General features: G+C 35.8%; 1 long non-coding RNA gene and 1 pseudogene across 1 annotated transcript; both read left to right on the top strand.

The window, feature by feature from the left end:
* The window catches only part of LOC109062242, a 995,865-nt pseudogene that overhangs the window by 364,540 nt on the left and 606,768 nt on the right, over nt 1-24,557 (top strand).
* Nucleotides 2,579-3,616, top strand: LOC122141503. The gene is made up of 3 exons (XR_006157849.1): nt 2,579-2,693; nt 3,110-3,193; nt 3,500-3,616. It is a non-coding gene; the product is annotated as an uncharacterized LOC122141503 (long non-coding RNA).

Consider the following 24,557-nt stretch of genomic DNA (forward strand, 5'->3'; position numbering starts at 1 on the left):
AGTGACTGAATACAGATTCAGTGTCATGGTCTATGGTGAGTAGAGAATTAAATTCACCATGAGCACTACATATTGGGGAAACTAAAACTAATGCAGGTCTCTTATTATTATGTTGTTGTTGATGGTATGATGCTTATTGGGAAACAGGCATTTTAAAGGCTGGAATAAACTAAACCTTTTGTCAAAATGTTTGCCCTCATTTGCAGTCAGCAGTTGCAGAAAAACAAACATAAACCCAAATTTTAGAGGCAACTTGAAATGTTTACATCAATATATGTTGATTAGTGTTTGATGCCCTGTTTTTCTCTGCAAGCATTTACAAAGTAAGCAATACTTTAAGAACCTGTTCAGACATTAAATGTCATATAGCGTATTCCAGCATTGAGATGCTCATTTTTCTATATTTCCAATAACCACACTACACTGTTATAAAGTTAAGTTTCAAATTAAAGATCTTTAAAGACCAAATTCACACTGCAAAGTCTTGGGAGTGACAAATGCATTTTAACAAGGTAATAAATACTCTAATTATATCCTTTTGTGTGTGTATGAAAACACAATATCACAATACCATTAACATTATAATCCATACGTTTTTACATGTTCCACAAGAACATCAATCAACTACATGGCGTGTCTCTTAAAAGTCATGTCAAAAACATACTGTTTGACCTGTAATTATTGCTTCAGTTGTGTGAACAAATATTAACTAAACATTATCTTTAGAGAGAATACCATCTAATAAATCACAATAAGTTGTGCTCTGAAATTATATCAATGTAATTATGAAATTTAAACAATAAATACATTTTTGGCACTCTTTAATGTAGCTTGACAGATTGCTGTAGTGCCTCAGTTAAAGCGAAGTGAAAACACGGAAGGTGAACTGAACATCTCTTCCGCTTTACTACTAGTTACAGCATGAAACAAAATGAATGAATATCTCGAGCCATGTTGCAAGATACTGTACAACTTACAGAAATGAATCATGTCTCATGTAATCACTCAATCAATGCTTTAACCATGGACAGATGTGAATAAAACAGCTTGTGAACAATGTTATGTAATTTTACATTTACCTCAGAAAAACCATTAAATGACAAACGATAGTTCGCTAGAAAAAAAAAAATACATACAGTAAAAAATAAAGAAGAGGGCAAGTTACCTATTGTTGATACAGTAGTCAATAAAAAATAGTTAATAAACCAGTTACATTTTGTGAAAAATAAATCTATATTTTGAGAAAAGCTTGATAGTAGATAGTATGGCACATTAATGTATTTCCAAATCATGGGCAATTTTGTTAAAACAGTTCAATCCTGTGAAGAACAGGTAACTTACACTGATCCAACATACTGCAATCAAAATTCACCAAAACCGGTAAGATAACTAATGACTGATACAGGTGGTTGTGCATGTCACATCTCTGTACAGTCTGTGTGAACAAATCTCTAAACAAACACCGTCTGTGTTTGTAAAAACCTCTGAACAAACTGTGTGTGTTTTTCTCCCCCTCTGGACTGTTTGTGTGAAGAAAATATTAATCAAACATCTTTTGTGTTTGTGATTTCTTACAGAGGGTTAAAGAGGAGGGTGAGGTGGTGTATGCAGGTGTCACTATCAGCTCTTCTCTTTCTCATTAATGAGCTTCCGATGTTACAGTAATACTAAGTTTTTAAAATGTTCATTGTGAAGGACTGCAAAATATGTTGATCAATTTGCAAAAAAACGACCATCCTAAAATAAAGCAATTTATTAATTTACTCATTTTTTTTTTCTGTGAGAAAATGATTATATGTTATAAAGACATGTATTGGTGATGAGAGCTTCCAGTGCAGAAATAAAAATGCAGAAAATAAGTCAGAGGTCAGTGTTCTGCTGGAACTCGACTCATGTACGGCCGTTTGCTGGAGCCAGTTATTATAGTTTATAAAGTTTTAAATATAGACGTTTTTGGATGGCTGTACCTTTTGGGGCTTTAAAATTTCAAGCCCATTCACTACAACAGAAAAGCCAAGAAAATACATGATATAACTCCATATAACACAAACACATATATACACATAAGTTTGATTAAATTATAGTAAATTATTCAATCTTTTTCAAAATATACTATTAATTGTTAATAATTGATTCATGTGGGAGATTGCTTGAGGGAAAAAGCTATTCTTGTGTGTGGCTGTTGTGGTGCTCGGTGCTCTGTAGCACTAGTCACAGGGCAACGGATCAAAGAGGAAGCGGCCTGGATGTGAGGGGTACAAAAAAGTGATTTTTCCAGCCCTTTTTGGACTCTGGAGGTGTAAAGATCTTATACTGATGATACATAGGGCAACGTTTTTTGAGCAATGTTGTTTGGGAACGGGAAGAATGGGTAACAAATTTCTATCTGGATAATTTAGGTTGGTCGTGGGCCCTGTGTCTCACCTGGTTGCCTGTTGACAGCAACATTGCTCAAAAAGTTGCCCGATGTATCATTAGCCTCAGGCCCAGGTGTCAGGGCCGGCAATTGCTGTAGGTGAACTAGGCGGTTGCCTAGGGCAACAAATATGTTGGGGGGGCGCATGAACGTTCCGTTACGTTACGTTAGGCAAGTGCGCAGTTGATGAAGAAAATGAAGCGGTCTAATAAACCCTCCGGTGCACAGGGACGAAAACGGAGAAAGGTAGAAGATAAAAGGAGAACCCAGTATAGAGGTAAATCATCTCAGCCATTAAGGTGTTAAATGAAAGAATTGTGCATCTTTTTATATATATATTATTTTGCTTATGATATTGTGCATCATCACCTTGAACGTTTCATTGTTGTCACTAAGCTATCACTAGCTAGCTAGTTACTTTGCTAGTTTGCTACGTATTACTAGCAAACGTAACTTCACTGATAACCTACATGGATGTAAATGTCAAAAGACCAGTAGTTCGGATAACGTATGCATGCTAGTTATGAAAAGTACAGTTGCTCTCTACTCTACATTCATTATAACTAGCAGGCTCATACACACACAGTAACCATTATGCTGATAGTGGTGTTGACGTGGTGTTCACCCTTCTGTACAGTTCCCCTCTAGGAATATACTAAAATATGTTTTTTTTTTTTAATTGGCCATGGCCAGATGCACTCAGGCAATATTTGCAGAGGCCGGCACCTGCTGGAGAAAGGACACCTGATCCTTCATGTTCTCCTCTCTCTGAACTTTGTAAGTACAACTAGTACTATTGTTGCTGTTTTTGTTATTGTTATTATTATTAGCAATTATTACTTTTTATAATCACATCACATTATACTACTAATTGTAATCAGTAGTATTATTTAGCCTTGTAGCAGCCTAATAGATTAATAATAATAGTAGTGGTGGTAGTAATTGTAATTTATCTACTACAAGTTACATGGTCAGAGATAAAATGTATTTGTACAATGCAACTATGTGGTAGGATGATAGAAATGACCAAATGCAATTGTGTAACGAACAGCATGGATGAACTCTTTGTTTAAATACATACAGCTGCAGGAGTAGGGACATCCAGTAGTGGTACTCCAGGGACCAGTGACACACAGGCCAGAACACACAGCCTGCATCAAGGGAGTCTATTTAATAGTATTTATTCAAGCCACATCCATACTTTAAAGTACAACAGAAAAAGGTTAGCATGTATTAAAATACAATAGCTTGTTTTCTTGAAAAGAAGTTCATCCACATTCATAATTTCACTCACTGCTTGTCTGGCTATACAATATGCTTGTATACAGGTGAAGGTGAAGGGACACCCAGGACCACATCAAGCACTCAGGGCACCAGTGAAAGACAGACGACTGAGACCAGGGACACGCAGCCTGAAGGAAGTTAGTCCTTTGAATAACTAATTCAAGCTTACAACCATCTGACAATATGTACTAGAAGATAATGAAAACACATGGAAATCACAATAACATCCCATCCCTATGAATCTAATTTAAACCAAACCTTAAGCAATTTTCACTAATTTAATTTAACACCACTGATCTGGATGGTGCAGGTGAAGGGGCCACATCTAGCATTCCAGGCCCCAGTGAAACACAGACCACTGAGACCAGGGATACTCAGCCTGAAGCAAGTAAGACCCTTGAATACCGTTTAATTCAACCACAATTTAAAACTTCAGTGACTTGTTTCCAAGTAAACATTGACATTCCTCATTAATTAATCTCAAACACTACTGGTCTATTATACTCTATATGCTGGTCTATAGTATATATTCCTTCTTCCTTAAGTTTATTACTTATTTTGGTAAATATCCTCGAACATTCTTTGTAGCATTTGTATATATGGGGGGTTGGGGGGACTCAATCTCGCCTAGGAATCGCTAAATTTAATTTTAAACCCCAAGCCCAGGTGTCCGACTTCAGGTTCTTAGAGATGGAAGAACCCAGGAACCTGAATAGCCTCTTTTCCACTGTCAGGTCAGTGCGAGCCAGGACTAACAATGAGTCAAACGAGGCAAATACCCTCGAGTCTCGATCTGCAGGGCCAAAATCAAGCTACGTTTTCACTGTCAAGCCAATAGCCTTGTTTGATTTTATTTACATCTCATTTTACAATATTGCTTTCTATAAAAATCAGATCACACAAGGCCCAGGAGTGTTTTTATCGTTAATTTAGTTCAGTGAATGCATGCAACACTCAAGCAGCTCAGTTTGTGAGTCAGACTGAAACCTGCTGTGGTCTGCTTTCTGAAGATCTGGAAAGAAACGTGGTTTGAGCTGATGGTCACAAACATCTTTTACAGGAGAGCGCACCTGTTACTGGACGTTTAAGTTTGATGTGCACTGGTGAGAGCGCGAGGTGTGAATTTTGTCTTTCTGTGAGTTTGCATGTGGTTGAAGTTCGTTTTTTGTTTTTTTTTTTTCCATTCCATAAATCTCACAATCTGACTTCTGCTCTACACCAAACAACTTTACTATGCCTCAGTTTATGTTAGAGGGGTTGGTGGTGTTTACATAACTAAACCCTGACCCTCTGGGCACAGCTGTTAGAAAAAGAAAGAAAAAATCAGATTGGATCAAATAATGATCAATATAGAACTTTAATAAAATATAAAAGTAAATAAATAATTTATTGTAATTAAATTGTATTATTTACAAATTACAACTGTAGCCCTAGACAGTTACATATGGCTATGATTTCATTAATACAGTTGTCTCATTGATTTTATTGTCTCAATCATTCAGAAATCACACATAAGAAAATTGAGCAGTTTTACTACAATAAAATTAATTAATAAAATGATTAATTTTTGTAAGGGTTGATAAGTCCACATGCTTTTGTTGAAGAAATTATAGAGGCTGTGTCATCAATAGCAAAAATATTTGGATTAAATGTTTGGTCAATATTAAACAAGGATTGATCATCCTGTAAGTGTAACAGCAGCAGTTACCAGGCCTTTGGCGTGCTTTTCAGGCATTTGTATCTTAATACTTCTTTGTAAACTATTATTTGAAGTAACAAAACCATGGTTAAATTGAAAAAAGCAAAGGAAAGGAAGTGATGTGCGGCCAAGTGTGGTGACCCATACTTGGAATTCGTGCTCTGTATTTAACCCATCCAAGTACACACACACACACACACACACACACACACACACACACACACACACACACACTCCTCACACTCCTTGCTCAAGGGTCTCACCTCAGTCGTGGTGCAGGGAAGCAGTTGGGGGTTCGGTGCCTAGCTCAAGGGTCTCACCTCAGTCGTGGTTTTAAGGGTAGAAGAGAGCGCTGCACATTTACTTCTCCCACTGGCAATCCCTGCTGGACCTGAGACACAAACCTGCAACCTTTGGGTTAAAAGTCTGACTCTCTAACCCAGGGGTGTCAAACTCAATTTCTGGAGGGCCAGAGCCATGCAGAGTTTAGATTCAACCCTTATTAAACACACCTGATCCGACTAATCAAGACCTTCAGGCTTATGTGAAAGCTACACGGTATGTGTGCTGGAGCAAGGCTGGAACAATACTCTGCAGAGCTCCGGCCCTCCAGGAGTTGAGTTTGACACCTCTGCTCTAATCATTAGGCCACAACTGGTAACCATACTACAAGAACCATGATTATTTGTTTTATTCATAGTAAAACCATTAAATTTTCATCTAATTTTATTTTATTTTTTAATAATAATAACTGTGATGGTGCTCCACCTTTAAGCTGCTCACATACACCGCTTATACTGATCGCTGGTCCCTCATTACCTTATATTCTCTGTGTGATGCATGTATCCCAATGAACGCAGAAGCAAACACCGTCAGAAACAAACTACAACAGCATTTGACCGCCATAGACCTGTGTGCATATTGTACTACTAGAGCGCCACCTCGTGTCTTAACCAGGAATTAGCCTAAATTAAAATAGCTTTAAAAATGAATTGCTTTAAAAATAAAACATAAGGTTGATTTAATAACTGTAATTATTCCAAAATGGCACATTTATTCACATTGTTTGACTGGAAACTGTAAATGTTTATAAACACATTTATTGAAATGATGGCTTCAACAGAAGCATTTAGGCTAACCTTCCCTTCTGAAAATTAACCATGGTTTATTGTAGTAAAACATGATTTATATATATATATATATCTATATATATATATATATATATATATATATATATATATATATATATATATATATATATATATATATACACATACACACACACACACACACACTCTCATGATCTGGTCACTGCACATCTGTTTATTCACCACACAGATTTTCACATGACACAGTACACCCTGGACTTCATTTCCCATAAACCCCTGCCTAGGGACTCATTATTGAACCTCACCTGTTTCCCATCAGTGACACTATAAAGGTTGCACTCATCCACACTCACATGTGGATGAAAAAAAAAAAAAAAAAAAGAAAAAAAAAAAAAAAAACAAGATAATAATAAAAAAACACAAAGGCAAACATTTCGGTCAAATATATGCAACAAAGTCAGCGTTGTAACATAGTACAATTAATAAAATAAGTAATTATTAGACATTACTTTGTGCTCAGCCAAAACGATACGACCTCATGTTTAACCACTACAGAGAACATCAGAGCCAGCGGTAAAATGTCAGAAGGACTAGCCGAGGTGAGGCTGCTCTCAGCGGATACATGAGCACTGAGCGCCCGCTGATCGTGTGGGTCTCACGTCTCCAAAATCGGCGAAGCAAAATTTTAAAATAGGTGCTATCTTTATAAATAAACCACAGATTTGAGTTTTTAAACAACTACATTCTCGCCAGAATGTGAATGGGTTGAAATGCGTGTCTCACAGTGATTGTGTGAGACTTGAGAGCCCTGCATTCTGGGATACCTGGCTGCCTCAAGTTCGCACAAATCACAAATGCATTCTGGGATACCTGGCTGCCTCAAGTTCGCACAAATCACCTCTGATGCATCCTTGATAAAAGGGGTGAAGCAAGAACACATCTGGGGATTTGAACTGTACTTGGCTAGATGTGAAACAGGCGGGAAGGAAGTCGACCGGAAGTTGAAGTCGGCCGCGTGCCGCCATCTTGTAGCAGAACTTCACGCATTCCCATTGACTCCCATTCATTTTGGCGTTACTTCGAAACAACTACACATAATAACTTCAAATAACAGGCGTTTAAAGACTCCATTTGTCCATTATTTATTTCTAAAGATACACGACAATGTATAAAGGGCTCCATTACCTTCTATGTTACATTATGGCCCCGTAGAAACAGTTTTTTGTAAAAATAGGCTAACGATTGCGTCATAACCTTTTGACTCTCTGTCGCACAGTAGAGAAATTACCGTACAGACAGGAGGAGAAGCTCGCAGGCAATCGGGGAGACGTCAAGAGATATGGCGTACTGGCGTTACATTTTAAAATACTATACAAAATAATTAATCAGAATACTTACTCCTGCTCACTCAGGCCAAAGAACCCCCCGCTCAAGCTCGCCGTCTCTGCAAGATTAACGATGGCAGTTTTCACGCACAGCTACTAGAAGATTTACATCTGTCAGACAGGTTGCTGACCTCATCAAGCTTAGTTGAGTCTGCGCGTCAGAAACGGAAGTGCTAAAAAATCGCTAAAAATGGGCTTCACTTGTCTCAATTGAGTTCCAATGGGATCGCTGTGTCCATTTTCTTTTACTGTCTATGGATGTGAGCTTTGAATTGGAAAAGTACTTGGGCGACAACTGATGACGTTTCACGAGTCCACAAGAACGCAAGTACAGACAAGAACGCATATTGAGAAACGGCTTTTGATTCTCTGCCACCGGCCCCCGACCTTTGCCTGGTACTGTTTCTGATTTTGTCCCTGCATACCTGACGCTGTTATCTGATCATTGCCTGTTTGACTACTCTGGAAATAAAGAGTACTGCAATAGATCCGAACGTCTCTGACTCTCCGTTACACAACACACATTCTGAAAAATTAACCATGGGTTTATTGTAGTAAAACATGATATATATAGATTGTATGACCACAGTTTTACGGGAAAAAATGAAGGAAAAAAAAAAAACATGGTTAAATATATGGTTTTGGTAGCAAGTCATTACTATGGTTTTACTACAATAAGTTTTTTTTTTTCTTCTTTTTACTGTTACAACCCAACTGCTGCACTCTATAACTTAAAAAAATCAATCAATATTGCCAATAGGGAGATCTAGGTTGTGTGCAATCACATATATAACGCTGCATATTTATAAACTCATTATGATTCGCTGTTAATTCATGTTTTATAGCACTGTTTCATGTCAACTTTGCATCAATAAAGTTAGCAAATTGAAGCTCACTGTAAAATGCTATTATAATTTAAAGGACTTAGTAATATAATCTTATTTTATAACATTAATGATTACAAATGACAAACGGAAAGTATGACTCTGTGACATTATAAGCTTACAGTAACGGGGTGATTTAATATTCCCATTACAGATAAAAGTGCTTTATCATTAATAAGCACAACTAAAGCTCATTTTAGCGTCTCAAGAATAATATACTAATATATGTGTTAGTTCAATGGAAATAATGAAGTATAGCTTCTCACTGATGTTTTTGGGGATGCTTTCAGACTGTTGTGTTCTGTCTTTCTCTTGGATGAGGTAGTAGAGAATTAACATCATGGTGACAGGACAATTGTCTCTCTCTGAATGTGAGCAAAACTAAAGAGCTGATTGTTGACCTCAGGAAAGAGACAGCAGCAGCCCTATACTCCTCTTATGATCAGCGGGACCCCCATGGAGAGTGTGAGCAGATTCAAGTACCTCGGTGTAAAACATCTCCGAGGACCCTGACTTGGACTACACACATTCAAACTCAGGTTAATAAAGCCAGGCAAAGACTGTACCCATCTGAGACAGCTGAGAAAATTCAGGGTTTTTCACCTGCAATCCTGAAAACTTTCTATTCAGGGACCATAGAAAGTGTATTGACTCAGTGTATATCAGTGTGGTATGGGAAACAGCTCCAGTCATGACTGCAAAGCCCTGCAGAGAGTTGTGCACTTAGCTGAGCGCATCTCAGGGTCTGCCGCTCTCCCCTCTCTGCAGGACATCTACCTCAAACGCTGCAAAAGCAGAGCGTTTAAAATAATCAAGGACTATCCATTCACCCCAGTAACCATCTTTTCACTTTGCTGCCATCTGGTAAGCGTTTCCGTAGCCTGATGTCAAAAAACTGAGAGACTTAGGAGGAGTTTCTTCCCACCCAGGCTATCAGGCTCCTAAACTCAAAACCAGCCTCTTAACATCTTCATGTCTCCACTTAATATTCACTTTATCAGTAAGATCACATTCATCATTCACTACCTCACATTTGACATACTCTTGTACATTCCGTGTGTATCTTAATATTTAAGACTACAGTTTACTTTCATGCACACATTCTTTTCCCACTATATATTTAATTCAGCAGTATACACATCTCTTTATATATTTTATATTTTATTCTTATATTTTTATTTTTTTACTTTTATTTCATTCTTTCATAGCTATATTTATGTATATTTTCATCTGTGTTGTATTCTTTAATAATTGCATTAAAACTGTCCATGGAGCTGACCCTGACTCACATTTCACTTACCATTACATATTCTAAATATAATTATTTAATAAACAAAAAAAAAACAACAGAGAATAAATAAATACTGTCCAGCTTTCTCCATCTGTAGGAAAATATAAATTACACAAGATAAAGAGAGAGTAATTAACAGTGTTATAAGGCCTCCCCTGTGTTTCAAAAGTATCCAGTTTAATAAAGAGAGAATGTACAGTAAAGTGTAACAGCGTAACACTATTATAATATAAAGAATATATTTTTTTATTCAGAAAAAAGCACTTGAGGTTGCAAATCAACCTTCTTTTGTTTCATTGTTACAAAAGCAGTTTACGACATTTGGGTAATGGGATGAGTTATCACACATCATTCTCTTGGAAGACAAAACAAAGATTCACAGAAGGCAAAGAAATAAGCAGGACTGAAAAAAACATAACACAAAATACTACAAACATGGAATCAGAGACGAGCTGATAATAGAGTTTACTGATCGATCATCAGTGGTTTGCTATTGATTGAACTGATTAATGGCGTCATCTGGTGGATTTTTAAAGAACAGCAACTAAAAGCATCAGCACCGTGAGCTCAACTACTAACATGTGCCTCATGGATGTTCTGTTGCAAGTTTTTTCAGTGAATATATGTCATATATTTGTGCATTTTACAAAGAAGTAGTGATTACAGCATACACCTTTCATAGACCCTGATAAAATATCAGCTCTTCATAAGGGTGGACAAATTAAATTGTGACATTAAAGCAAAATTATAATATATATATATATATATATATATAATATATAAATATATATATATATATATATATATATACATGCCTAAAGGACATACTAAAGAAAAACATATATTTGAGCCACCACCACAGATCTTATTTTAAACACTTTAAAAAAGAAAAGAAAAAGAAAAATAGAAAAGAAAAAAAAAAAAAAAAAAAAACGAAAAGAAAAGAAAAGTCATCCAGCACTTTGTTCTGGCCTCTAAACTGAGTCATAAAAAGGTTTTCATTTACAGAATCTGTTTTTTGAGGCCATCTGGTGGCCCCCAAAACACTAAATAGAAGTTAATATTTAATTTTATTAATTATTTACGTATCTTTTATTTTTATTTTATGTATTTATTTATTTATTGTCAGTTATGTTGCTGTTTTCATTTTGTTTTATAATTATGTGCAGGAAGCAACTCCACAAATACACAAATATAAATGTATATCACATAGATAAATCACTGTAGAATTGAACTGAAAACTGAATATTAGCTAATAAACTGATAAACCTTTATGAATTAGCCTATATTTGAAAATGTGTCATAAGAATAAACTATAGATTCAGGATTAACATGAACTGACAGTTGAATAAAACCACATTTACAGCAATTTTATTTAAAAACCACAGATGGTCTAAATGCACACAAATGTTCATTATGAGGCAATGAAATGCATGCTTTCACTGATGATGAATACTGATTAAAAGCAGCACAGTCATATATTTTAACCCTTCACTTAGGCCAAATGTGAATCATTTAGAAAAGAAAAAAAATAACTTTTGCATTTTAACAAAGTGAATGAGAGACACAAGGTATGAAGGCACTTATTACAACCTTCACCTTGCCTTCCAAGCTTCTTCTACAAGCACATGACTAATACACAAACATAAACCATAAAAATACTTGGTAAAATACGGTAGCCCTACATGTCATATTTCTCGTCGTAGTCTTGTATTTATTAGGAAGCAGTTGTTCAGCACTCCCATCACATCCATCCCATGTTTTTACTCCATGTTCTGTTAGTCCTATTCTGTCCATGTCTGTTTATCATATCCTTCATCTCCATTTCATATTTCCTTCAAATATCAAAAAAACCACATGTTCTGTGGTCCAGTGTCCACACAATCCATTCGGATGTTTCCCTATTAAGTGTTTATTGTTTTAGAAATATTGTTGTTGTTTTTGGTCATCATAATTATTTTATTCTTTTCCAATCTTAATTGGCTATTTTATTAATTCTAATATTTTTATATTATACTTTCCTGTAAGGCTGAATGGTGCTGGGATCCAGATAGATACAACCTCATTGCCTTGATTTTATGTTCTTGAGTGGATAACTGTTATTTCATTAAAATAGCTCCGGATGATTCTTGGCCATATCTCTCCATGAGAGACATATCTAATGAAACTTCAAACAAACTCAAAATACAAATTACCTAACTATATATGAACAATAATAATCAAAAAAATACTACCAATGACCTCAAAAAATAATAATGAAAAAAATGGGGTTCTGCTTAAATTCAATAAAAAAAAAAATGCTTCTGCATTGTGATCTGCTGATGTTGTAGCTGGCTCAACTACCCATCTGTGCTTCTGTAGTTGGCATTACTCATCTGGCTCATGTTTGTTGTGTTGTGTGTTGTGTTTGTGTTGTGTTGCTGTGGTTGTGTGTTGGTCCTGTGTTGTGTTGCCGGTTTTGTTTGTGTGTTGTGTTGTGTTGTGTGTGTGTGCTTGTGTTGTGTTGTGTTTGTGTTTGTGTGTTGTGTGGTGTTTGTGTGGAATAACTGAGAGTCAAGCCTGCGTGCTTCAGTGTGAAAGCATGCAGTTATTATTCGTTGCCTGCTCCTGCTAAACATGCACACATGACACCAGTTACGTCACAACTGCGACGCACGCAGAACCTATGAAGAATTTTTTTTTCTGTCCTTTCTTCACATATATTAGTTTTTTTTTTTTTTTTATGAAAAAACCCGTTATAATCAACACCTGTTACAAAGTGTGGCATTTTATATACTACAAGAGCAAAAGTATTAAATAAGCAAAAAAATATTTGCAATTTCGTCTTCTTCTTGGAATCGTAAGGTTCTGTCTGACCATTTTTGTCAAAAACTGAGTTTTTCACATATTATTCTGTGACAGCTTATTTACATTATGTGATTTTTTTAATGTGTACACTCTGGGACTCTTATTTAAATACAGTTGAATGGAAAGCAAAAAATCTCGAAGATCAATATCTCAAAACTAATTCGAGAATGCAAAGAGAACCTTATAATTCCAAGGGGACAATTTTATTGTGTGAAGTAATTATATATATATTATATATGAGTATATATGATTGAGAGGAGAGAGAGAGAGGAGAGAGAGAGAGCGAGAGGATTGGAGTGGGATATAGAGAGAGAGAGAGAGAGAGAAGAGGAACAGAAGAGTTGATAACGGACTGAATGCAAGCAGAAGTGTGTGCATGTGACGAGTGAGTTGGGTGGTGCTCAAATATTTATTGGTGGATGATGAATCACACGTGCAGTCACTCTGGTTGCAGTTTAAAGAATCACTGTCCTGTGGGTTTTCACAATCATTCACAGCATACGTGTTTGCACAAACTTTAAGTGCTGTTATTCTTGAAATGGTTCACATGTTTATTTGTGTTCTGCTTGTGTACATCTGGTTGGTAAGTTATAATCATTTTCATTTTATGACATCACTTCTTGCTTTAGTTTGATTTATAGATTGTATTTAACAGAGTCCTTTTAATCCAGCCAGAGAATTTCCAAAATAAAATTTCACAATAATTCCAAAATCAACATATTGTGAAAAATATGTGCAGGTTCAACAACAGCGAATCTGTTTATTAGTTCAAAATAGTTAATGACTTTGCCACTTTATATTTAATGTGTACATTGAAATGATGACTGACTGATCTGAAGAGGGACTGATGACGGATGCTGCACGTGTTTCTGTAAACCATTTGTTGTATATATATCTGTGCTGTTTTACACGTGTAAGCAGAGTGTATGTTTAGAAATCAAGGACTTTAAAGATTGAACCAGAGCTGCAGTTTTGTTCTGTGTGGAGTATTTAAGTAAACATCAAGTCTGTGACTGTGTTTCTTCAGGTGTGTTTTGGTGATACGGTTACAGTGGAGCCAGTGTCAAGTGCTGGAGGGAGATTCAGTCACTCATATCACTCTGGTCTCACTGAAATGAGTGGATGATGATCTGATTCTGTGGAGGTTTGGATCTGAAAAAACACTTTAATAGCTGAAATCAATGTGTAATGGCCAGCAAAGCATCACTGTATTTGATGATGTTCTGATGAGAGATTCAGAGACAGACTGAAGGTGGATCATCAAACTGGATCTCTGATCATCACAAACACCAGAACTGAACACACTGGACTCTATCAACTACAGACCAACACTGTGATCAAGAGTTTCACTCTCACTGTCTATGGTGAGTTAAATACTGGTTTCCCCTGTTTATTTACCTGTAAATTAAAGGTAATTTATTTTACATTTATTTTGATAACTGAGTAATAGAATAACTAAATCATTTCAATTAAGCATCACTTTATTATTTGCTACTTGCACATTTTGTAATAATCTTTTTTATACTACGAGGCCGTTGAATGCTCGAATCTGATTGGCTGACGAACGTTCTGAGGTGATGTGCAATTTATTTTTTGGGGAAAATAACGGCGAATGCAGTTCCAGACAGCTCTCCTGACCGCATTACATTTCCATATCACTTTGCATAGTTAACTGTAATAAACGGAAATTACAAGACTAACAAAAACACCAACATGACAGACGATTTTCCGAAAGTAAATAGCACATGATATTTCTCACTAGCGAGGGGTAATAACAGCGCTGTTTAGAGACGCTGCAGCAGACGAGGTGTTTAGAGACGCCCACAGAGGTACGATAGCCTAATTCACACAATCTGTCTCTCTCTCTCTCTCTCTCTCTCTCTGTGTGTGTGATGTCTGTCTCTCTCTCTCTCTTTCTAAATAACACTTTATTAATAACTGCAGTAAAATGGCTCTATCACGGCACTTTATATTGCTCAAGCCTCCGTTACCAGCTTTAAATGACGTTGTGAAACACGGAAAAGAGGCATTGGATGAGCTGCGGAAGAAATAATCCTACTCACAATGGTGAGTTACATACAAAAACCGGACGAATCCCTTTAAATATATCATCTGATCGATGTGCTTGGGGTGTGGTAAACCGTAGTATAAGTGGAATAAACTGACTCCGGGCCGTTGAATTATTGGAAAAAATATGCAACCCGAAGGTATAACGCATCACCACCTCGGGTGTGCATGATTTTTCTAATAATTCAACGCCCCGTCGTCAATTATTCCTTACATAAATGTGGAGAGAGAAGTGAAGATCACTGTCATAAGAAACTCATTGACTGACTGATGCTGCAATAAACACTTCCTGATCTATTCATGTTTGTCTCATGTTTTCAGCTCGTCTTCCTGTTCCTAACATTACTAGAGACTGTTCTTCATCATCATCATCATCATCATCACAGCAGAATTGTTCATTGTTGTGTTCAGTGGTGAATGTGAGTCATGTGACTCTCTCCTGGTACAAAGGAAACAGTTTATTGTCCAGCATCAGTGTGTCTGATCTCAGCATCAGTTGCTCAAAAATCCCATCAGCAACCAGACCACACATCTCAACATTACTCAACTCTGTCAGATATGTTCAGGTACAGCAGAGCTGCTTTTATTTTCACATTCACTTAAATTAATATCTCTTCATCATCTAAACCACTGATAAGAGCATCTTTTATTCACCAAATTAATTAGTTGATCTTACTGAAACTGATAACTCAAGATGCCAGAAACGATGAATTAAATGATGAATGATCTTGAATGAAGTCACTCGTGTATTTCTAAACAGGCTGTATTGTGCAGATAACTTTTTATTTTTTTTACACTTTAGTAAAAAGTTCAGTTTTTGAGTTCATCTATAGAGACTACAGAAAATAGAAGAAATAATTTCATTTAACAGACGTACAAATCCATTGTTGTGATAACAGCTGAAGCTGTGATGCGATTGGTCATCCACTGCTCTGATGGGCGTGGCTGCTGCAGCAGCTGCTGCTGTTCTTCTGGTGTCAATGACGTCAGATCTACAAGAGGTTAAAAGAAGAAAAACAAAAGCAGATATAGATATAAATATTCTGGACATATTGTTGTAGTTTTAAATGGTAAAGATGAAAATATGTGTGGTTTAATTGTTTAGTGATGTTAAAAATGAAGCTTTGCTTACCAATGCTTTCCTCTGAACTTATAGAAAAATGTTTATGTTTATAAGGTCCGCCCACTGGTCCAATGACGGTGTTGTAAGGTCCGCCCACTGGTCCAATGACGGTAGCCAATGATCCGGTAGAAGGATTCTTGCGTGTTGCTGTCTTTCCTTTCATATAACGCAATGATATCAGATTAAATACATTTTTACAAACATGTTTACCTCTTTTATTCATCTGACTCCAAAAATGAAAAGGTTTAGAAGAGATGTTTGATATATATTAAAATTTAGGTTGTATGTTTGACTATCCTGTTATACTTTCACATTTATTTTACCACTCGTTCATTAGGAATCTATGTCGCTCAGGGTGCCCCACGACGGCCGTTCTTGCGTGTGCCCCCGATCACAAACTCGCCAGTCTCAACAGCAGTCAGAGGTATGACTAATACTATTTAATAGGTTACCCATACTTACCATACTTTAAATAGTATTTTTCCGTTTTGTCCCCCTCAGCTACCCATGTACAACTTAGTTAAAGCTCAAAACAATAATCAGCGGTTCTGCTAGCACTGTCTGTCTAGTCCCCCCCCCCGACAGTCATATAACTCGTTACAACTGATCAAAGCTCCAACAATAATCAGTGGTTTATGCTAGCACTACCTGTCTAGCCCCCGACAATTATATAACTCCGTACAACTTAATTAAAGCTGAGACTATAACCAGCGGTTATGGCCAATACTTCTATTAGCCCCCCATAGTTAATGCAACTGAGTACAACTTAACTAAAGCCAAGCGGTCTAGCCAGAAATCTAAAACCTCACCTGATGTGCCCTATGCTCCATCTAGTCTGAGTTCTAGTATGCACTTAACCCTGGACGCAGATTTGCGGAAACATAGCCTTCACTTAATCTACTTGAGAAAATAATTTCAGGACAACCAGAATAAAATCAAACATAACAATTTTATTAATCAGGTAATCAAAGTAATAATTCAAAATCCAATTCAAACAATATAAAAAACACTAATCAATCACAAATAAACATTCAATAATTTTGAGATGAGAGAATGTAAAAGTTACCTGATAATTCAGAGCTACGCACAGCAATTATGCGGGGATATCTGTTTACAGATTCCCTGAGCTCTTTGTCACCCTTCCCTTATATATCCAGCAGGACCCCAGAATGCCAAATGGCATTTATTGCAGGGGTTTAGCATATTACCCTTTGAAGATTGGTTTTCTTTGGTTTCTATGGGAGGCTGTATTTACATACTGGAGGTAATTTTGTGTGAAAAACCTGGGCAGTAGTCGGTTTATAATGTTTGTGGTTACCTGTTCTATTGTTAAGAGAATGAGACCCCTTTAAACAGACCACAAAGAGACCTTTTGTAAAACATGAGACACAAATTATTGCATTGTTATAAAACTCTGAATAAGAAAGGTAGTTTCAGTGTTTCCTGTTAGGAGGGAGTGGGCAAAAGGAGTGAAATGTTTATGCATATGGGTGTGGGCCATTTGTCTGTCCCTCTCAGTTTGGGTGTGTTGCTTTAGACTTGCGAGACAGGATCTAGGTGTTGGTTCTCATAAAAGTTCCTTGCTGTGATCTTTTCTCTGATCCAGTCAAAACGGCATCAATAACCTTACACCCTTCTGGTGGCAAAAACAATGAATAAATATCCTTTAATGTTTCATTTTATTTTGTTATTTTTTACAGTTCTTTGCTAATTCAAATGTAAATTTCTCAACTGAACTGAAAACTGAGTATTTACTTAACAAGCAAATATACATTATGAATCTTACATTGACCTATATTATAACAGCAGGGGGTGTCATAATAAAATAATCAGAATTCAGAATCAGATTTGAATGGGGGCTGAAATAAACACATTTGCAGAATTAAAAACAGTTTATTAAAAAAGTTGTATTATAATAAGTATGCGCACACCACACACAACACACACCACCCACATATATATATATATATATATATACACACACACACACACACATACAGTATATATATAACAAAAGAGCTTAGGTTTACATACTGAATCATCAAAAGTATGCTTATATATGAAATCCATAACAGCAAACTGCTTTCAAAAGTTATTATAGCCCTTTTTTTTGGACAAAGACTGGTAACCGTTTTATCTGTCAACTTCAGAAGGACAATCAGGGTAAAAGTTCTGAACAGTCACTTTGTGTCCTCGTCTTGATGCTACAAACACTGATCTTCATCAGTGAGCTGAACTGACTCATTGTTTCTCTCTGATAAATGGTCTTTTTTTAGTTTTTTAATACTTTCTAATAATCACAAAGCATTTGTTGTATAAATTTAGTGGGAAGGCCAAATACAGCGAAAGTTCCATTTATGATTTAAATACAAAAATCAATCAGAAAGAAAATTTTGATTCATGAAACAATAATATACCGTCCAACATTCACTTTCTGTTTTAAAATTTTTGTACAAGAACTTAAGTAACAAACATAAACTAAAAGTACTTATTACATGAACTAAAACAAGCTGCAGAAGTTCTTCTTTTGTTGATTTTGATAAAAGTATGTTGAAATATTACATATACTGCAGGTTTATAAGCTGCAAATATCAGATAATAAGCCAAAGTTTGAATGTAGCTTGTAATATGCATGTTTACAATAAAGTTATAATGTCCTTGAAGAAAAAACAAGAAAGTCAATATGAATGTGAGCATCACACAGTTAATATTACATATGTTTGTCCTAGTAACAGCTGTTTTAAAATATTTCCATAACAGGTGACACTGAGCTCTTAATCATTAATGAGAGGCCTGCAAAAGTATTTCAATGTTTCAGCTCAAAACAGCACAATCTCATTTTCGTACCATGTATATTTTTTAGCGGAAGCTGTTGTTTCTTCTCAGATCATGTGCCTTCTTCATTCTGCTTCTATAAGAAAAGAAAGATTCGCAGAAGGTGAAGAAAGAGAAAGGAACAGTGTTTATTTACAGCCACAGAAACTCTGAAAATCTGTCATCAATCAGAAGAAATAAACGGTTTAAAATGTTTTTCTTATCAGGATGATTCTGTCAGTGCAGGGTGAAACCAAACACAGATCTAAAGACACACTACTGTACTGCAGTATCTTACCTCATCATTAGACACTTGTTTGTTTTTCTTCATGTCTGTTTTGAAAAATCATCACACACAATTAAACACTAATTTTGCAAAAGGAAAACATTTTTCCGCTCTCACTACCAGTATCTGTTAGAAGATGGGTCCATGTATCTTTTGTCCATTTGATTTTCTACTTAAAAAGAAAGATACAGAGAAATAAGAAAGGTGGTTTGATTTTCAAAACGGAAAAAACGAAAATTTTGCTAGATTTTTCGTATTCTTGTTTATGGGTAAAAAAAAATAGATTATGCTTTAATATTTGTTTGAATGTGTGGGCAGCGCTTAAACGGGAACACACAAACGGCCTTTCATCCCTTCTGTACTGCCCGATACGCGCATCAACCGCGAGCTCAGTTCATTTGCAAACAGGAGAGAAGCAGCAGGCGAGCAGAGTTATTAATTCTGCAGATTTATTTGCTAGTGGCGCGCTTGCATCAGAATTTAGATTAGCATAGTCTAAACTGCACTTTCTCCGGTCTGCAGATTCCGATCGGAACTCGGTCCATCCCGATACCAGAGGAACAGAGAAAAGCTTCAGCTCCGTCAGTTTTGGTCATAAGACCACCCTAAATAACAAGAAAAATGTTAAAAAAAACAAAACAAACCACAAAAAAAACTAAAGAAAACCTAAACAGGATGTGCTTTCTGCCATCTCGGTCTACCTGAACTTCTTTCTGAAACGTCAGAAATAAAACCAGGTCATGGCATCCAGACGAACCATGTCTAATAGAAAAAACATGTCTACTTTTAAATAAGCGATTTAAATCGAAAAAAAAAACAATAATAATTTTCTGTTTAGGCCTATGTAATTCATATGAACCCAACGAGAGGTTTTTTTATCCGTTAGAACTCTTTATCGTTAATGTGGTCACACCATCACTCATATTCATACGGTCATCTACGGAATTGTGAATTCAGTTCATAATTCCAAAGTAGGCTATAGCCTATATTTAAAAAAAACCATAAAGTAGACCTAATTATGGTGAATACACTTAAGAAAAATTTATTATAAATAATTATTATAGTATTTCATTATAAATATTATATATATAATATATATATATATATGATATATATCTATATATAGAATATCCTCGCATATAGATCTATTCGCTATATATATATATATATTATATATGGGGTTGGGTTTTTCCCATGAAACTTCTGTTATGATGTATAAAAAAAAACCAAAAAAAAACAAAGTTACCTCGTATGGAATAAAATGACTCAGCTAAACAATTAGTAGTATCATATTTATTCCATGTTGTTGATCACCAGCTAACGAAAAATTCAAATGGAATTGTTTTGGATATGATATAATGAATATTATTTTTTTTGTAATTCCTGTTTGTTGGTCAAGTATCCATGCAGCAGTGCCGTGAAAATATAAGATTGCTGTTGTATTATTTATTTTTTATTTGAATTATTTTTTTTTTTATGCTTGTAAGCACCCTAGCAAATAATCTGCATGATTAATATCAATTAGAACTGAGCTCGCGGTTGCCGCATGTTGAAAACAAACTGAACTACAGAATGCATCAAAGGGGCGTTTCAGCGCTGCCCACACATTCGAGAAGGGTCTGGCTGCAGACTTGCACTTGCATACAAATATTAAAGCATAATCTCATTTTTTTTACCCATAAACAGAGAATATGAAAATCCAGCAAACACATTTATTTTATTTTTTTTCTTAAACCAAAACGGCAAAACGAAAATACAAACCGTTTTAGACACATGAAAATCAACCGTTTTCTCATTTCTCTTATTTCTGTTTTACGTAGAAAATCATCAATGACCAAAAGATACACGGATACCGTGCGTGCTTGCCATTTCTGGAGCTCTTTGTGGGCTCGATAGTAATCACACACAAATCAACCCAACAGCTGCAGCCACCAGCGAGAACACCAACAGTTACAACACTTACTGCTAACCACGCTGGAGACCGACCCTAAATGTGTCACAGATAAAGAAAGACCATCATGTTTTGTATGAGAGAATCTGACAGTGTGTTATGCCATATTCCTTGGATTTGTTCTCTGGATACCTTTACAGGGCCTTATGCATTGTTGTGGAGTGTCAAAACTATTATCGTATTAACATACATAGATTTATTCAATATTATAGAGAAATATTTAAAAAAAGCAATAGAGCTCTCAGATCACAAACCGTTCATTAACATCTAGTTCATTTAAAACATGATTGAGAAGAAACCTGCTTCCAGAAGAATTAAGATGTGCCTCTAAGTAGCTCCTCATAGATCCCAGTTAGAAAATTAATTCTTTTTATCTTTGCATTTATTTATTTATATATATATATATATTAATATATATATATTGTATATAGGATCGTATATATATATATAGATAGATAGATAGATAGATAGTAGATAGATATAAATTAAGACAGTTTGAATTACCCTGTGCAAATGTGCTTTTATAAAATAAACTTGCCTCAGTTAAATTAAATCTCTATTGGTAATGTAAAATTATATTGTTGACACACCGAATGTAACTGACAGAAACATGATTAAAATGCCCACATCAGAACAATTTACTTTGATTAATTACACGTAATGGCACAGTTTTGTTTATTTACAGCTGCAGGAAAACCTGGTAAAAAAACAGGGAACAAACTCTCTGCAGTCCACATGTACTGCATTATCAGCTGTTCAAATTAAAGAAACACATCAACAGTCAGAGTGACCATTTCAGAAAAAGGGTCTTAAATGACCCAATCTGTAACAAATGATTTACAATAACACCAAATTAATTAAAAGGTCTGGAGATCACTGTTCCCTTACTGTCCGAAATCAAAGATGTATTTAATTCAGGGTTAATTTATACATTAAAGATTACTCAAGCCACGTGACAGTCCGAGCCTGAAAGATTGATGGTTTTTACCAAGGTTGCCCCTTTTTTTGGTGATATTTTGTGCTCTTACACTTTCCATCCTTTTTTTTTTTTCACTTTTTCCTGCTTTGTGACCTGTCTATTTTGATGATCTCTGCTTTTCATAACGTGTCAGTGTGTTCAGTTCTGATGTCTGTGATGGTCAGAAGATCCAGTCTCATAGTCCACCTTCAGTCTGTCTCTGAATCTCCCGTCAGATCACCATCATAATAAACAGTTCAAATCAGGATCCTCCATGGATCAGAGCTATGCGAGTTTTTTCAAAATACACAGCATCGTATCATTTTGTCCTTTGGTAACATCAGTGTTTAGAATGACAGAATTTGACATGCTTTCACTGACTTCACCTTCCTCTGCATCACCAAACACACCTGCAGACACAAATGAACAGTTAAAAGTGTGTGTGTGTGTGTGTGAATCTGTACCTTTGCTCATAGTATATTGGTGGGACCTTTGTATTTTATTTATTATTTTTTTTGTGTTTTGTTTTACCATGTATAAAACATTTATTCTTACCTGCAGAGTTTTTTTGGTGTTGATAGACGACAGTTTTCTGTTGGTAGATGATAGTCAGAGTCTCAGAAATTTTCAGCTGTGGTACGATTTTTATTTCACGATTTAAAATGCCAATTATTAATTAGGCTAGTATTATTATCTAATTAATATAAGGGCTTATTTCTCCCATCAGTATTTCCTATTTTATGTTGTTTTACAGCGTTGCACATTATAACCAATCACACCGGTCACTTCCATTGAGTTTTATGAATGCAGAGCCAGTCAGATGAGGTGCAACACATGTTTTGTTATAGCTGACTCTGAATAAATTTCTGCTCTACTGCAAAATTCTCTATCATAAACAAACAAATGCATATGTACGGCAAAGAATCAATACCCAAGACATGTTTACTCGTATAGTTTTGAATGGGGAAAAATGCCACGGTTCATTTTGCAGGAAAGCCCCACCTTCCTGACAATGAAGGCGCCAATCGGTTTTTAAAGTTTACTAGTTACTAGATTGTAGCATGATAGAAGAACATAGTCTTCTACCATTCTCCACGGCTACAATCCATCACGCTCCCTAAGGGCACAAACGCTGGACTTTTGGTAGTTTCCTTGTTTTTTAGCAACAATTTATTGTCCACTAAAGGAGGTATGAGCTTTTTCGCATTTGGCTCCCAAAACTCGGGACCTATTAGCCTCCTGATAATGTTCGGGGTTCAGACACACTCTCTCTGTTTAAATCTAGAGTTAAAACCAAACACACCTTTTTGGCCAAGCATTCAAATAATGAATCTCACAATTTGTGACTGCAGTTATATCTGATTCAAATGACGCATTATTATTCTTTAGCTGGGTTAATACTAATTAATGTATTTTACTTGGCTGGAAACAGCAGCTACGCTAATTACAGGCGATTGACATCCCGTGGTAACTAGGATTTTAACAAGCTCTCATTTTTGTATTGGATATCCAGAAACACCTGAGAAGAGATGATGCCAACCCTTGAGAGGACCTCAGATTGATGCTACCCAGAGCTTACAACATACAGAACTACCACATTTTGCTCTAAGCTTAAATTTGCATCATCAATTATGGCTGTTAATAGTGTTCTTTGTGTTGTTTTTGATACATCTGTATTTGTATTTTTGTTCCATCTGTTTCTGCCATATTTCCATAAGCTGACCAAAAAGTCACCACTATAAGCTACTACTAAATACTGAAGAAAAGTAATTTTTGTATTGCTTTGCAACGATTTGTATCATAAAAAAGCGTGCTATACAAATAACGTTGAATTGAAACTGAATTGAATTAATACGTCACGCATCCTGCACCTGCCGTTAGAAGCCTCCCCGGACCCACAGCTGCTATAAAAACCGAATCAGCACTCTGAGACGTGCGCGCTCAGGATACGCATGCGCACTGAATTATCTAGCCTGAATAATAAGCTTTTTATAATGCTATTTGAGTCAAAAAAAACAACATTTATGACAGTTATTATCAGATTCTTTGGTGATTTCAAATATGAAATTTAAATCGCAAGCCTAATGAACAGTTTTGTAGATATTTGAGTTTCCCTCATTCAAAGACTGCTTCAGTTGAACACACCTTAACATGTACACAGATATGCATCGCTCTGATCATTCTCTGTAGATCCCAACTGTTCTTACACGCAAAACGATACTGCATGTTATTGGTCAAATAACTTTTAGATAATACCTTCAGCAAGTATGAAAACAGTGAAAACAAAGCCAAAACCTGGATATTTTTGGCAATATTAGAAAAACTTGTCCCTTTTGCACTGGTGAGATGTGGGTGTGTTGAATGGACATCCAATCATGTCCTTTGAGTCCTTCCCTTAGGATGCGTTTGTTTGTTTAGCAATGTGTATAATGTGGAATTGTTT

Source organism: Cyprinus carpio, chromosome B22 (genome assembly GCF_018340385.1).
Source record: "Cyprinus carpio isolate SPL01 chromosome B22, ASM1834038v1, whole genome shotgun sequence".
NCBI classification, from domain to species: Eukaryota; Metazoa; Chordata; class Actinopteri; order Cypriniformes; family Cyprinidae; genus Cyprinus; species Cyprinus carpio.